The sequence below is a fragment of the Halictus rubicundus genome, chromosome 6, assembly GCF_050948215.1.
Source record: "Halictus rubicundus isolate RS-2024b chromosome 6, iyHalRubi1_principal, whole genome shotgun sequence".
NCBI classification, from domain to species: Eukaryota; Metazoa; Arthropoda; class Insecta; order Hymenoptera; family Halictidae; genus Halictus; species Halictus rubicundus.
Window position 1 is genome coordinate 1,023,681 of NC_135154.1, and position 11,796 is coordinate 1,035,476.

The window sequence follows — 11,796 nt, forward strand, 5'->3', positions numbered from 1 at the left end:
TCTGTAAAATAGTTGCCCAACGTTAATTCAGCAGGCAACATATTGTTAAGTGTTAAGTTTTGAAAATAAAGACATTTTTTATACACGAAAAAACATTTTGGTCCTTCGAGCCGGATCCAGTGACTATTTCGGAGTGCGGTACTAGTGAAGAACTTAAAAGACATTAAGTCACGTGCTTCATACTGTGACAAGTGCAAAAAAATCGGTTCTACGGGAAGCTGCAAACACACCTTGGGACCAGACGTCTTTGGCAGCATACGGACCAGAGACGAATACATCAACCAAAGGTTTGGTGTTGGCTACTACACCCGAAAACCACATCCAGGAAAAACAACCAGGAAGCGGAACCTCCAGTATACTGCGGATCCAGACGTCTCCTGCACCTATTCGGCCGTTGACGACTACGAAGACTAGTTCAGCCAAAGGTAGACTCGTTTGTTGAATTACCAATTTCCTTCCTTCTATTTACTCGATTTTCCTGATCCCGAATTCGGTTTTGAACAATGGCATCTGCAAATTCGGAAAAGGAGCAGACCGAAAGGCAATTAATACGCGCGATTTCCCAAAAAAGTTGTTACTTCAAGGCTCAGATGACATCACTGAGCAACTATGTAAAGAAATTTCAAAATACCACACGAGAGCAACTAAAGCTCAATGAAAAAATCATTCGCCTACGTACATTATTCGATAAATTTAACCAGAACCAGGATGAATTAGCTCTCCTGACAAATGACTACGATAAAATAGAAACACAGCGCGAGGAAATAATCGACCAATATGACGACGTTCTTTCGGCCGCGTTAGAAGTTCAAGCTTTATTCAAAGTCATTCCGGACAAACAATCGAATAATGAAAATACAAACGAAAGTCAAACATATCCGAAGGCCGCACAGATGAATGTAAAATTACCAAAAATAGATTTACCAAAATTCAATGGCCGAATGGAGAAATGGATCACCTTCAAGGATGCTTTCTTGACGATGATCCATTCTCAGTCCGGACTGAGTAACATTCAAAAATTAAATTACTTAAAACTCTCATTAACAGACAAGGCTGAAACCGCGATCAGCGCTTTCACTATTTGCGACGAGAATTACGAAATCGCGTGGAATCATTTAGTGGAGATTTATGATAACAAACGCGCATTAGTTTTGCGACACGCGGCTTTATTGAGGGATACCCCAAGCATGTCAAACGATTCGTCGGAAGCAATCCGAGATTTGGTAAACTATATGCAACTGCACATCAGATCCCTTCAAGCGTTAGGACGGACTTGGGAGGATATCGCGAATGACCTCCTCATCAGTATTTTAGTAACCCGTATGGGAAGGGACACGCGCAAAAACTGGGAACATACTCTTTCAGACACAGAAATGCCAAAATTACTAGACGTTTTTAAATATCTACATATCGCATCGCATCAATCGAGAGAGGACGAACCGGTGCCTCAGTCTCCGAAAGGAAATGTTCCCAGCAGACCCGTAACAAGGCTTCAGACAGCTAATCGGGTACATCAAAATCAGGGAACTCGAACCCGATATTCTCCGCCATCGTCCCCTAAATTTAATCGACGACAGACCTTCGCGACAATCACAACACGGCTATCGACTTGTGCAATCTGTGAAAAGGGAAATCATAAGACATTTCAGTGTAAACACTTCGATAAAATGAATGTCGACAAACGGATAGAAGCAGTAAAAAACGCGAAGCATTGCCTCAATTGTTTAGCTCCAGGACACACGGCTGAACAGTGCAATGCTAGTAAATGTAGAGTTTGCAATTTACCACACAACACCAGATTGCACAAAGATTCGAGACCACAGTTTCAAAAAAGAGAAGAACGTGCCGACAGCCCGAAACCCGGGTGCAGTTCTTGACTTTCTCAGCATCTCGATGTTTCACACAAGCTCCCATACACTTCCTTATTGACAGACGGTTCTACGCATGATCTCATGACCACCGCAATTGTACACGCTTTCGACTGTAACAATCGGCCTCTCGAGTGTCGTACGTTACTCGACACGTGTTCAAATGCGAATTTCATTACAGAGGCTTTTGCCAAAAAATTAAATATAATCAGTCAGGAACGAAGTGTGAACATCGAGGTGTTGAATGAGCTAAAAACGGTAACGAACAAAACGCTACGAATAAAGGTCAAATCGCGCATTAACGGATTCAATCGCACTCTCAATTTTTTCATTATTCCACATATTTCCAGTCAGTTACCCGATCGTCAAATTAACAAATCGCAATTGCACATCCCATCAAATATACACTTGCTGATCCTCATTTTCATCGGCCGTCACATGTAGACATGTTAATCGGTACCGGAACAACTTTGGCGTGTCTTAGCATAGGTCAGATCGAGATTGGTTCTAAACAACAGTCCGATCTGATACTGCAAAAGACACAATTCGGATGGATCATCGGGGGGAGTGCACCGGTTTCATCAATTCGCGAAACACACAAAACCTTATTAACAAATGTGGAATTTGATATGAAAAAATTTTGGGAGGTTGAAGAGGGACCGCATAACTCGTATTTTTCACCTTCAGAAAATGAATGCGAGTCCCATTTCAAACGGACAGTCAGACGATTGAAATCTGGACGATATATAGTAGCGCTTCCGTTCAATGAGAAGAAGCAGCTAATCGGCGAATCCCGTACGCACGCTCTAAATCGCTTTTTGTCTTTGGAACGTAAACTTACTCGCGACTCGCAACTCAGGACCGAGTATAATCGAATCATGGACGAATATATTGATTTAGGTCACATGACACAGGTAAAAAATGACCAAGACACACACGGGTATTATTTGCCTCATCACGCCGTCATCAAACCCACCAGCTCGACCACAAAATGTCGAGTTGTATTCGATGGTTCGGCTAAATCCACAACCGGGATTTCTTTAAATGACTCGCTACATACAGGACCGACCATACAGGACGACATTTTTACTTTATTGAATCGCTTTCGGATGCACACCTATGTTATATCAGGTGACATAGAAAAAATGTATCGCCAATTTCTCGTACGTCCTGAAGATCGTCAATTTCAAAGGATTATCTGGAGAAATAACAAAAACGAAATTACTACATTCGAACTCAACACAATAACATTCGGTTTAACCTCTGCACCATATTTAGCCATCAGATGTTTACAACAATTGGCATCTGAGGAATTCATACATTTCCCAAGGGCTTGCGAGGTTATTTCCAAGGACATATACGTAGACGATCTTTTAACCGGCACAGATAACTATGACGAGACGCTACGACTACGTAACGACATTATTCTAGTATTAAAACGAGGAGGTTTAAACATTCGGCAGTGGGTATCAAACGACCCAAACCTCTTATCCGGACTTTCCGAAGAAGACATTCATCCAAAATTCTTCGGCGACACCACAGTAAAAACGTTAGGTATTGCATGGGATCCGAAGGACGATTCAATAAATTATCAAGTTCACGTTACGCCACGACATACATATACGAAACGGACGATTCTTTCAACGATCGCGAAGATTTTTGACCCGTTAGGTTTACTCGGTCCAGTCACAGTCGTTGCAAAGATATTAATGCAACGGTTATGGCAATTGAAGGTCGATTGGGACGAATCGTTGCCCATGAGCCTCCAGACTGAATGGTCAAATTATCAAGAAGAGCTCAGCCTCTTGGAAGGTTTAAAGTTTGAGCGACATGTCTCTCAACCCTCAGTCAAACGATTAGAGCTGCATGGCTTCTGCGATGCAAGCGAGCGGGCGTACGGGGCTTGCATATATATTCGGTCCCTTGACGTATCGGGGAATATAAGGGTACGACTTCTTTGTGCAAAATCACGCGTTGCACCCTTAAAAACCATCAGTTTAGCTCGTCTGGAGCTTTGCGGGGCTGTCCTCCTTTCGTCACTATACGATTCAATCACGAGGTGTCTGAACCACAAAATTCACGAGACGATTTTGTGGACAGACTCTACCATAGTTCTACATTGGTTGCATAAACCGCCTAACATATTAAAAACCTTTGTGGCCAACCGGGTTGTGGAAATTCAGACTAAAACAAACATACTCGCATGGCGACATATTCGGTCTTCAGACAATCCTGCGGATTTGTTATCACGCGGCACAACTCCCAGGATTTTGATAAATAGCAAAATCTGGTGCAACGGACCAGATTGGCTCGCTACTGACGAATCGCTATGGCCAGCATCTTGCTTTGAGCCTCCTCCAGAAACGCCTGAAATGCGTAATATACAATGCTTTACAGTCACCAGTGCGCAACCATTCGATTTGTTATTACGGTATTCATGCATAGACCGTCTACGCCGAATTATTTCATATTGTTTACGATTTCGTCCGACAAATCGCAAAACTGGATCCATTTCCATTCAAGAATTAGAACGCGCCAACGAAATCATAATTAAGTCAACTCAGACAAACGCGTTTTCCGAGGAGATCGCAGCTCTTAATTCAAAGGCCGGTTTGAATCCTAAGAGCAAACTATTATCTCTAAACCCGTTCATCGATGAACAAGGGATACTTCGCGTAGGTGGTCGACTGCAATATTCTGATCTAGAATACAACACAAAACATCCAATACTTTTGCCAAAGAGCCATCACATAACCGATTTGATAATCCGCGATATTCACATTCGAAATTGTCATTCTGGATTGACTTCTACCCTATACAACGTTCGACAAAAATACTGGCCAATCGATGGTAAGAACACTACCCGAAAAATCATCCGGAATTGTATCAAATGCTTTCGATTCAGCCCACCAACGACAAATTACCTAATGGGTAATTTACCCACCACGCGCATTACCGAATCCAGACCATTTTCAAACGTTGGAACAGACTTTTGCGGACCGTTTTATATCAAAGAACGTCGTCATCGAAATCGGACGCGCGTTAAGGTTTACGTTGCCGTATTTATCTGTTTTTCCACCAAGGCAGTCCATTTAGAAGTGGTGGGCGATCTAACTACGGACGCCTTTTTAGCAGCCTTGAAAAGATTCATCGCGAGGAGGGGCATTTGTAGTAACATTTATTCGGACAATGGCACTAATTTCGTAGGTGCCAACAACGAATTGAACGAACTTCACAGAGTTCTACGAGAGGATGAGAGGGTCAATCGATTTGTCTCTGACAAAAAGATTTCATGGCATTTTATGCCTGCCTTGTCTCCTCACTTCGGCGGACTCTGGGAAGCAGCTGTAAAGTCGTTCAAACATCATTTAAGGCGTGTTGTCGGTGATCAGCTTTTCACGTATGAGCAATTTGCCACGTTCGTAACCGAAATCGAGGGAATCCTAAATTCCCGACCATTGACTCCTCTTTCTTCCGATCCAAACGACCCCGCAGCATTGACTCCTGCCCATTTCCTTATTGGTACTGCGATAACGAGTGTGCCTGAAGCTGACTTCACCGCAAGTCCGAGCAATCGGCTGTCAAATTGGCAGCACATACAAAAGGTTAAGCAGGACTTCTGGGCCAGGTGGTCCAAGGAATACATCCACCAACTACAAACCCGGACCAAGTGGATGAAGGGATCCCACGACATCCAGGAAGGCACGGTTGTCATCCTGAAGGACGATCACCTGCCTCCACTCCAGTGGAATCTTGGAAGAATCTTGGAGATCCATCCCGGCGCCGACAACATCATACGTGCTGTCACAGTTAAAACCAGTAATGGTGTATATAAACGAAATGTGAAGCAGCTTGCCCCCCTTCCGATTGCTTCCGATACCAATTGAATAATTTCATGAACAATTGCGTTAATTTTACTCGTTTCTTCCTTTATTCTTTGCGTTATCATTCGTTCGTATATAATTACGTAAATCTTCATTTTATGTAGTTATATTAGCGGTAGGATTTTATGCGTTTTATCATTTATTTTTCTTTTGCATTTACTCGTATTATATTAATCGTTTACTCGTTTAGCGCTTAATCCTATAATTACGTTCGATTGCGTTTTTTCATATTTTATTCGTCTTATTTAATATATTATTTATATTCTTATCTCATTCGCGCTGCCATCATAGGGCATTAGATAATCCGATTCGTTTCATTGAACTATGCGTACAGTTCAACGGGGGGAGCATGTTCGTTCCCACCGAGTTTTTCAGCATATAGTAAATCGTCGCGAGGCAACAGCTACAAGTAAGAAAGCTGAAAGCCATAAATGAAGCCCTTCTCCGATTTCAAGCCGTCCTTCGAAAATTAGAAGAATGCTAATGCTCGAGTGGCCATGCGCCACTCGAGGGTTTTTTAGCTGATGGCATTGGAAAGTGGCCATAAAGTCAATCCGGGAAACCCTCGCTCCGCGTACCACCCGCAATGTACCGGAGGTCCCGGATTCGGACAAAGCGGGCCTTATAGCCCGCACGAGCGTCGACCAGGCTAAGAGCGCAACCCCTCTTGAGCCACATGTACGCGTGTCCTTAGCCTTCGTCACCGGACCCAAGCTAAGGGGTCATAAATTCGTTCGCGAGCCACTTAGGCTATTTACTCGGGCTGTTCCGGGGTCCTGTTATTCGTTACAGCAATTTTCCTGGTTTGACTTGTGGGTGGAGACTTCCTCCTCCACCGGTGAGGGCTGTCCCGGAAGATTCTTCTCCCTCAAGTCAACCAGCGAATAGGAAAGACTTTACCCCCAAATTAGGAACTTTTCTTGACACCACCGAGGTGACCAGCGAACGGACCCCGGGACAGAAAATCAGAACCATCTCACTACTCGGAGAGAACTGCTAAACACTCTGAGAACAGTCTCAATTCGCGAACAGTCAGAACTGTCTCATCATTCGGAGACAACAATCTCACCATTCGGAGAGAACAATCTCATCATTCGGAGAATTGTCTCGAAACCCATTTAAAAATACTCAAATATTGTACCGCTCCAGATCACTGGCTCTGTAAAATAGTTGCCCAACGTTAATTCAGCAGGCAACATATTGTTAAGTGTTAAGTTTTGAAAATAAAGACATTTTTTATACACGAAAAAACAAATTCCTCTAATTGTACATTTATTACATTCATTCGCGACACAAACAACAACACTTGTAATAATTTCAATTCAGAATAAATTGTCTTGTTTGTTAACTCGCGTACCCTTAATTATTGCCTAAAATCCTAATATAATAATTGAACGTTCCTGGGGTAAAAATCCCCTCGCCGGCCTCTCGCGTCGCTCATAGCCCTGGCTCGTAAAAAACTTTTGAACCATGAATATTCGCACGTATTAATTTATCGAACCCATTTCACTGATAAATTAATTATTTCTGGCTGTTTAATGTTTATAACAATTTCTTTTGGTAATGGTATCAACAAGCAATCCCTTGACCATCTTGCCATCTAATTATTTAGTAAAAATAAATGATAGAACTCGAGATACAGAATAACTTTTAATCCATGAATATTCGCACGCATTAATTTATCGAACACAATTCACTGGTAAATTGATTATTTCTAGCTGGTCAATGTTTATAACAATTCTTTTTGCCAACTATGTAGACAAGCACTCCCTTGACCATCTTGGAATCTAATTTTTTAGCAAAAGTAATTGATAGAACTCATGATACAGAATAACTTTTGAACCATGAATATTTGCACCCATTAAATTATCGAACGCAATAGACTGATAAATTTCTTATTTCTGGCTGTGTAATGTTTACAACAACTTCTTTTTCCAATGATGTCGACAAGCACTCCTTTGACCATGTAGCCATCTAATTTCTTAGAAAAGGTAGGTAATAGAATTCAAGGTACAGACAACCATGGATATAAATTCATTCCCCGATCAGAGAGGATAGGAGAGTGCTCACGCCCGGGGTTTCGGCGTTCCCACTTTCGTGACATCGCCGCTTTAGCATGGCACAGAACCGTGTCGTCTTTCCTGGAACAGAACCGTGTCGTCTTCCCTGGAACATAACCGTGTCGTCTTTTAGCATAAAACCGAACGCACATTATTTTTTTAACGAGGATTAGAACGTACAGCTTAATTGTTGTATATGAAATATGTAACTAACATGTAAATCTTGGGTACAAAATCTCTAATTAATATAAATTAAGAATAATATTAATTGTAATGATACGTATTTTTTCTTTCCAATTTTGTAGTTGCAAACTCTAGTTGTAAAAAATGGAAAACCCGGAAAAAATCGAACAAATACAGATTTCATATCGAAGTTTAAAAGCGACCACCCTGAAAATTAATTTAATAATGAGCTATTGTCATCAACACTATCTTAAATTTGTTCATATATTTAGCTACTGTTATTATTAATTGAAAAAAATTTTCTTTCATGAATAAATATTTTTTCCACCTCAGCACCATAAGATTTTTACTAGATTACTTTAAAAACATATTAGAACTATTTTTAAATAATTTTAGTCGAAAACATTCTAGTTTACTCTTTATTTCACCGTTCTACTAATTTTTTATGGGCTGCATTGCAGCTCTGTTTAACACTCATTTACAACTCGATACCATAGTACCATCCATATTCAAGGAAGAACAATTTTTTGTGACGATCATTGAAAAAACAAAAGTGTTTCCTTCATTTCAGTCCTTTAGTGCGTTGGTGACGTAGCGCCCAGCACACCTACCTGTGTTCTGTGTCACATCTGGAGTTTTATGGTACGCTAACAATCCCTACTGAGTCGCAAGCCAGACCATACAAGCGAATGCATCCACAACTTCCAGAGACCTGCCTCCAAAACTAATTAAAGGAAGGCTAGACATGCAGTGTGTACTAAACTCCTCAAAAGAGGTGGATTCCAGTCGCTCGTGTCATAAACCGCATTCGATACTTCATCGACAGGGTGATCTTACATATTTCTATAACAGTTCCTGAACACATTATCATTCATCTGAAACTGCTTTGTACGGTATTACACACGCCACATAATTTTTATTTTCTAATTTTGTCAAAGTAGTATATATAACAGAATCATACAAGTGTCTACAATTACTTGAATTCCAAAATACAGAGCGTTTCTTCCTCTGCAACTGTGAAAAAGGACTTTAAAAGAATGTTGCGGATAGAATTAAGATCGTGCAGTGTCCGTCACGCAGATATAGTGGTAATTAGATATCAACAAATTCCGACAATATTTCATTGTATGGAAATACACGTGTATTGTAAAGGATATGGAAGGAGGATGGAGCAGACCGGTATTAGCTGAAAATTGTACATTGTAGAAAACTATCGAACGATGGTCACCCGAATCTCGTGGGCGCGTTGTGACAAAGCGATTGCGTTCTGTTGCATATCCAGCCAGTGTGTGTAAAGGTAGACGCGACGCGTCTACCTTAGGCCGCAATAAACCTCAAAAATAGGGGAGACGTCCCCACGGAATGAAGGTTTACCAGCGTGCACGGAGAGACCGAAAGGTTAATCCGGGGCCGCCAGGCTAAGGAAAGGTCGCGAGATTCGGGAAGTGCCAACATAATGAGCGTGATATTGTTAAATTGATTGTCTGGTGTACGTTCTTGTGCTTACAATGGGCGGTCGAGGACAACCGCGGGTTTGGTACCTGGGACAAAGCACCATGAAATTTCAATAGGGAATCATAAACAAATTGCTCCATCCCCTCCCATAGCCCTCAGAAAATCAACTGCCGATCGGAGAGAGTTTAGTTGCCATCAAGGCGGAGGAGAGTCAAGCGACAAAGAATGTTTAGATAACAGGTGGGCTGTCCTTCCAAAAGGCACCTGTGGCCGATCGAGATGAAACTTGGTAAGTATGTAAAACTCAACATTCTGAATAACTTTTTCCTATACATGTAACCGCGGCTCAGCCATAGTTTCGGAGATATTCGCGGAAAACTACAGCTACTACTACATTGAATTTTGCCTACACGTGTACGTCCGAGACGTGCGTATTGTGTTTCCCCGGTGCTTTTCGGAAGTACAGCCGGAGGTATAATTCAAGTTTGTTGGGGTTAGGCCGTTGAGGGGACGGAATCGACACAATGATCTGTTTATGTTTTTTCCGCTAGAAATGTGATACGCACGCCTCGGACGTGCACGTATAGGAATATCTCCGAAACTATGGCCGAGCCGCGGTTACATGTATAGGAAAAAGTTGTTCAGAATGTTGAGTTTTACATACCCACCAAGTTTCATCTCGATCGGCCATCGGTGCCTTTCGGAATAATATCCAAAAATTGTTTAATACAAAGCGGGATATAATCCGGTGTAAGTTAAGAAGTAATATCATTGATCTTCTAATAAGTAATATCACTGAATAAGTTAAGAAATAATATCATTGATGGAAAAGCAAAAAATCATTTATTACATAGGAATGCAGATATCGATAGAAATACAGATATAGTAAATATGTTCCAGTGTTCAAATCCTGACGACTAACGCATTTTTTAAAAATTTTATTATGTTTTATCATTGTATATTTATATTATCAATTTAAATCGATTAAATTTCAATATAATGAGAAGTACCGATTTCATTTTGATAAAACATAGCAGGCCGCCGAAAATTATCGGAAAGTAGTAAAATATATCACCTAGCAATTCCATTTAAATTATATAATCAACATGGATCAGACAGGACGTCAGTATCAATCAACGTTCGAAATTACGATAACATAAAAGGGAGAAAAGACCGCACTGGTTCAAGTAAAGGTAGATGAACTTATGTCACATCACACAAACGTAACAGTAACTTGTTCGGAAACCGAAAAATGAACACAGGATATTTATAAAGACTTCTTAAAATTTAATATACAGTGAGTGTAAAAAGTATTCGTACACCTCTTATAGATTTAGAAAACCATATATTTCTTTATGTAATTGTACATTCTTTTATAAAACAAAAACACAATTACGATTATTATATGTTTCAACTGCAAAATGTGACATAAATAAATTAACGAAAAGTTAACGTTAATGAGATATATTAAAAACAGTCTGAAGTCTCTAAAAATTAGCATGCAAAAAGTATTCGTACACGTAACAAATTTAGCAATAAACGTGTTATAATTTGCGAAAATAAATTTAATTAATATTTCGTTGGATAGCCTTTCGACTGTATAATTGCGTCCAGTCTTCTTGGCATTGAATCCACTAAATTGGATGGGATTTCGTCTGTAATAATGCACCATTCCTCTTGAACAGAAAGTTTTAATTGTTCTTTACTTGAAATATGCCGGGTTCGGAGTTTTTTTATCACGCAGATCCCATAAATTTTCGATCGGATTAATATCCGGTGATTGTGGAGGTGTTTTCAAATATTGCGGTGTGTTATAAAGCAACCACTTTCTTGTGTTGCGTGCTGTATGTTTGAGGTCATTGCCTTGAGTGAAGATAAACTTGTCTTTTATACGCATTTTTTCTGCACTACTTACAATATGGGTTTTTAGTATGTTTAGGTATATTTTGTGGTCCATGATTCCCTCGATGAAGTGTAATGACCCCATTCCAGCAGCACTCATACAATCCCAAATCATAAACCGAACCTCCGCCGTGTTTTACTGTGGGACGTAGATTTTCTTTTTGTAGCTCTGTATTTTTCTTCCTCCAGACCGTACACTTGCCATCAGAGCTAAAAACATTAAATTTACTTTCATCAGTAAATATGACTCTTCGCCAAAACTCGATAGGCTTATTAATATTATTTTTCGCGAAATCAAGTCTCTTCTTTCTATTTGCGGCATTTACGAAATAATTCTCGCGAGCAACTCGGCCGTGGTATTCATTATTTCGTAAACAATTACGAATAGTGCTGAAACATACACTTACTCCAGCGTTGTTTGCAAGCTCAGCAGCGATCTTAGGG